We start from the raw sequence: 6,669 nt of genomic DNA, 5'->3' as shown, positions 1-6,669 counted from the left end.
TGCAGCAACATTTTTTATAAAATAAAAGTCGAAAGGTTGAGAACAGTTATCTGGGAGAGTTCCATTGGAGATAATTTAGCGCGTCGGAAAATTGTCCTCCTTCAGCTTCGGTTCCACAAAAAAATCTTCAAAGGCGTACACGAAGAAAAATCTCGTTCTTGACTTCTGAGTCGCCTGGAACAGGTTGTCGCAGGGATACAAAGTACATGAAAGATCTATAACTATCACACAGACGACGCCACTGTTAACGTCGTGTTTCGCACGCCTTTGGGCCAAGCCCCGGTAACTCGGGTCTTCAGAGTTGGGCCTCAATCGGTGTTGTGTGTGAGCCCCCCGGCAGTATTCTGGTGTAGCTATACGGCGTCGGTTCGTACATCCAAGGCGATGAACAATCTTTAAATGTAGAAAATGAAGAGAGATGAACACACAGATCTACGTGGTTCGGCACTAGGCTTATGTCCACAAGGGTTTGGGAAGGGGAGATTCCACTATAATAAACTTGTTTACGATTTCTCATAGCCTCTCATTTCTCACTGTACAATGGAAGTTGTAGATCTATTCGCGGGAGGAGAAGTTATTTCTGGAGCTCTCAGGTTGAAGAAAAAGTTGCAGAAGAACCGAAAAGTCGGAAGAAAATCCAGAAGTTCGAAAGAAGTCGAAGTCATCCCTAAAAGAGAGAGAGCCCCCTAATCCGTAGGTTCCACTTGCATTTTATCTCGTACCTCTCATTTGCTTTAAGTCACTTCTCTCATTTTCTCTCCTGACATCTTGCTTTCCCTTACTTTATGTCAAATCCCTCATTTCCCTCTCCTGACATTACTTCCCATGCCTCTTGGCACTTCCATGCCTTAATCCCTTCTTGTCCCTCATTATTCTCTAATACTTTGTCTTTTAGTGAATCCCCCCAATGGCTGGACCTAGAAAATTCCATGGGCCGGAGAAAATCCCCTTGCAATCTTATTACTATTTATAAAATTTTCATCTCATTTTATTTCTTAAGCATCACCTAAAATTCCCTGAGCAGTTTGGCCCTTGGGTGACTTCTAGAGAGTTGGGGGCGGATAACCTCAATCATAGACTCTCAGCCATTGTAAAATTTCTTCTTTCTTTTCTAATATCGTAGCCATGATTGAATTCTAGTAACTTAATAAGATAGCCATGATAAAAAAAAAATAACGTAGCCATGATCCATAGTAATAACGAATGAAAACTACTTTGCAGCGGTCCATCCGATGTTGAGACATTAACAGCCCTCCAATAACACTCTGTCACATCAGTAATTTCACAGAAATTATAATAGACTCATTACATTGAAACAATTTTAAACTTTTTTAGAAATCAATGAGAATGGAGCTATCCACAAAAAGAAAACTGAAAATTCACTTGTAATCCCAAAACAAGATCTTCCAAACCTCATCACAAAAAAAAGATCTTCCAAACCCAATAGCCTCTCCGATTTCTCGGAACAAAACCAAAAAATTGATAAATTCTTTTTGTTGAGATCAGAAGACATTTGGCATGCAAAGATTACCCTACTATCAACATTTGGCGCATAAAAAACCCCATAGTATTAATCGAAAATTTGAGTAAAAATATGACAGAACACATTTTCACTAAATCATTTTGAAAGGAAACCTAGAGAGAGAGATCAAACAACAGGTAGATGACAAACGTTGTAAGGAAACCCAAGCAGAGAGAAATATTACTCAGAGACCGTACTTGTAATAAAATGTTACACAACCATTGAAAGCCCTAAGAATAAGTGGAAGAAACGGCTACAGAAGGAGAGGGCAAGGGGATGAAAACGGATACAGAACAAAATTTGTTTTACTATAGTTAGGAGTATAAGTTTTAAGATAAAAGAGCTACGTAACAATAGTTTATTGGAGAGCTATTATTTGGGTATTAACAGTTGGACTGGTGGTAAGGTTCATAATGAATATGTTCAAAGATCGACCTATTAACAAATATTAATTGGCATTATCTAATTGATATGTTCAGATTATTATTAACAAAAATAATTATTATATATTCTCAAAATATGAACACGTGGTACTTTTTCTATTATAGAATATCATTTTATTTAAAAATATTAATTATAGAACACTTGGTACTCTTGTCCTAATCACATAATATGTTATAATAGGTTGAAAACACCTACTAATTTATCCAAATATAATCTATTCCTCATCCTTTTGCGATTTTTAAGTATGTTTGTGGCATGTCCTAACAGCCTGTAACTAGAAAGAAAAATTAGCAAAATCTAGTGAAGATGTCTCAAATGCACAAGTCAGTAAGGAGTTAAGCTTGTCCGATGACTAAGGAAACTATATATCAATGGTACTTATTTGTAGGTTATTTATAAAGAGTAATGCTAGAGAGAAGTCACTGTAGCAGTGCACACTTTGCACTCACTATATGACTACTTTTAGTTCTCTATTTTTTTATTTTAGACTTGGGAGATGTGTGGTCTAAATGATGCCATATCATGTGTACAAAATGATTACTCCTAACAGTGACTTCTATCTATATTTATTCATTTATGAGCGATGAGATGGGCTATTGTGGCAAAACTTCTCCATAGACACCATTTTGGTGTGTTACCTTTTGTAATAAGATTCGAAGCCCATTAATTGCATCAACAACTTATATAATTTAAAAAGAAATTCTTTTGCTTCTCCACATAAGCAATTAAATTTCTTAATTATTAAAAAACAATATTTTATAATTATTCCACGTTTAATTTTATTTAAATCACCTTTCATTGCAAATGAAAAAAAAAAAAAAATCATTAGTTTTCAATTCCTTTAAACCTGTCAATTTCACTTCCCAAAACACCCTTCAATTTTTACTTTTTTAAACGACCCTTTGGTTCGACTTAAATGCCTTTGTTGCTTCCTAAAATACCTCAATACTTCTCGAGATCTCATTTGGTTAACTTGAAAGTTAAAAATTAAATAAAATATTATTACAATATTATTTTTTAATATTATTTTTATTTTAAGATTTGAAAAAATTAAATTATTTATTATATTTTGTATGAGAGTTTGAAAAAACTGTAATGATTAGATGAGATGAGATGATTTGTATAACCAAACAAGGCCTTAATATTTATTAAATCATTATAGGAACTAATTAACTATCCATTTATTTATTTTTGCTTAAATGACATGATTTCATATAAAAGATAAATTTTAAAATTTAAAATTTTCAAAACAAATCTTTAAAAAAACAAAAACAAAACAATCTTATTCATGAGAAACTTAGGCCTGGTTTGGTTTCACAAACCTTTGAAATCATCGTACATAATCTCATATCATCTCAACATCTAAACATCATTTAAATATAAATATTTTTTAATTTTTAATTTTCAACATTTTCATCTAATCATTACTTAATCATTATAACTTTCTCAAACTTACAAACAAAACATAAAAAACAATTTAATTTTTACAAATTCCAAAACAAAATTACATAAAAAATTATATTCTAACGTTCTTTTAATTTTATAATTTTTTTTATCCAATTGTTTTTCTATTCTTTCTCAAAACCTCATAAAAATCTTAATTCAACAATTTTACCATTATTTACAAATTATTTTATTACTATTAACATATTTCTCATCTCATCTTATCTCATTTCATCTCATATGCGTAACCAAACAAGGCCTTAATCAATCATTACATTGTTTCTCCAAATGAATACAAGGCATAATCAATTTAGGACCCTCTTCTAACCAAACTAGCTATCTTCACAAGAAAGAGCTAGCTTGGCCATTTGATATGCATCTTGATTGCCTTCTCTAGGAACATATTGAATCCTTCATATATCTCTTCTTTGAAAAGAAGTTTTAACATCTTCTATCGCCTGTCCTCACCATGAACAGTTCTCTTCAATCTTTTAAACATCTTTAATTAATGAAAGAGCATCACATTCAAAAATGACATTTTCTAACCAAATTTCCAAACAGGCCTCAACAGCTCTCTATAAAGCAAAGACTTCAGCCACAACAGGATTATTCACAAAAAGTTTTGGCATGAGAAGCAATTAATTCACCTCCCCAATTCTTGACCACATACCAGTTCCCATCCTAGAATTATTAACATCTAATGCAACATCCCACTTAAATTTATAGGAGTTGATATCTGGGTTTTCCACCTAATAGTCTTGGTCACTAAAACTTCAACCGGTATTGGATCTCCAATCTTCATTTGTGCCTGTTGAAAGCTCTCCACCTCTTCTTTTGCACCTTATAAAATTGACCTGGGGCTGTCAAACTTTTTACTAAAAACAAATTTATTTCTCTTTAGCCAATTTTTTTTTTAGAACACATGCAGTTTCGTGAAGTTCACTTTTCTGTAAACATGTTGCCATATCTTCCCATATATTATAAAAACCAACATCTGCACATTTCCATTTTTGTAAACTGCTCAAAGAGTCTGCCCAGACATCTTGAGTAGCAACACAACTCTACAAAGTGTGACATCTTGTTTCCTCATCTTGTTCACATATAGGATAGAGGTCATTTCAGTAATTTTCCTCCTAAAAAGATTCCTCTTTGTAGGGAGTACTTCACTGACAGCTTTCTAGAGGAAAGCTTTAATAGAATTTTAGACTTTCAACTCCCAAATTTTCTTCCACCCAACTAAAACTTTATTGTTGGGTGATTTTCACCTCTCCCAACTCTCTTCAATTGAATTGCTAAGTGATATGTTGTCTTCGCGGAGAACATACCACATTTTTTGGGGCCCCATATTATTTTATCTGATGATTCTCTCTTGCTCACTAGTAAGATTTTAATTACAATTGCCTCTTCTTGACTCATCACTTTATGAATAAGTTTTATGTTCCAACAACCTTTGTCATCAATTAACTCTTTAACCGTAGCTTCACTAGGAAGAATTTTCACTTGTCATTGAACCATATGAGTAGTAGGAGTTGGTAACCATTTGTCATCCCATAATTTAATATTTTGCCCATTCCTCACTCTCCATCTCATACCCTCTTTTATTAGGTTCCCAGACCTCCAAATACTTCTCCATATTTGTGAAGGACCACTACCAATCTTAGCCACCAAAATACACCATTGTAGGTATTTTTCTTTCATAATCTTGGCAACTAAAGAATTGGTATTTGTTAGCAACCTCCAGAACTCCTTAGCCAAAATAGCTTGGTTGAAGCTCTCCACATCTCTAAAATCCAATCCTCTTTGACTCTTAGAAATTTCAACTTTACTCCATCTCTTCCCCGAATGTTTCTATCTTGATTCATATGTCCCCGTCAGAACTAAGCCATCATGGTGGAGATCTCATTACACAATTGATTAAGCAGTTTAAAACACTCATTTCATATGTAGGTATTGCTTTTATAAGGATTTCTTTGCTAGCCTGAGATAAAAAATTGATTCTTCCAACTGTTTATTCTATTCTATACTCTCTCCTTAATCCCTCAAAAAGCTTTGTATTTAGACTTCCCAACCATTGTAGGTAACCCCAAATATTTATCACCATCCCAACAGACCCTTGCTCCTATGCCTTGTACTAATTCCTCTCTAATATCTGATCTTGTATTAGTGTTGAAATAAATGGAAGTTTTTGCATATTTAGTTTCTGCCCAGATACTTGTTCATACTTGTCCATAATTTGTTTCATAGATCTTCACTTATGCATATTTTGATTTATAAAACAACATACAATCATTTGCAAATGATTGATATTGATTCCACCCTTACTTACAGAAACCACTTTTATAGCCCGTGTTCTTTCAGCATTGAGAACTATTGAACTTAACCCTTCTACACATAATAGAAAAATGTAAGGAGACAAAAGGTCTCCTTGCCTAAGACCCCTGGTAGGTGTTATCAAATTTCCAGGCTGTCCATTAACAAGCACTGAGTACTGCATTGTTGAGACACATTTCATTATTAAATCTGTCCATTTATCACCAAAACTAATTTTTTCCATAACTACCCTCATGTAAGTCCATTCAACTCTTTCATATACCTTAGACATATCCAGTTTTAGTGCCATACTCCCTTCTATACCTTTCTGCCTAGTTTTCGTGGTATGTAGGGCTTTATATGCTATCATAATATTGTATGTAATAAGCCTACTTGGTATAAATGCACTCTAGTTATAAGAAATCATGTCTAGTAACACCTTCTTCGGCCTATTAGCAATAGTTTTAGCAATAATTTTATACAATACATTGCAAAAACGTATTGGTCAAAAATTACTAACAGACATGGGACTATCTATCCTGGGAATTAATGCAATATATGTGGAATTAATTCTCTCATCAATCTACCCTTCGTTAAGAAATCTTAGAATTGCGGTAGTAATCTCATCCCTAATTATATTCCAATATTCTTCACAAAACAGTTTTTTCTCTTGAAAAACCTTTTTCAATCAAGAAATCACTAAATCTCATACCAAGCTCTAAGAGCTTGTTCGAGTCCATATAGTGCTTTCGTGAGCTTGAAAACATGATTTAGAGAATATGGTTTTCAAAACCTAGATGTTGCTCAACATATACCTCTTCATTTAGGAAACCATTTAAGAAAACACTTTTAACATCCACTTGAAAAAAATTTGAAATCTTTATAACAAACATATATGCTAGTAACACTCAAATAACTTCTAATCTTGCGACCGGTTCATATGTCGCATC

The sequence above is a fragment of the Juglans microcarpa x Juglans regia genome, chromosome 2D (assembly GCF_004785595.1).
Source record: "Juglans microcarpa x Juglans regia isolate MS1-56 chromosome 2D, Jm3101_v1.0, whole genome shotgun sequence".
NCBI classification, from domain to species: Eukaryota; Viridiplantae; Streptophyta; class Magnoliopsida; order Fagales; family Juglandaceae; genus Juglans; species Juglans microcarpa x Juglans regia.
The sequence above is the reverse complement of the archived record's forward strand: the minus strand, read 5'-3'. Positions refer to the sequence as shown.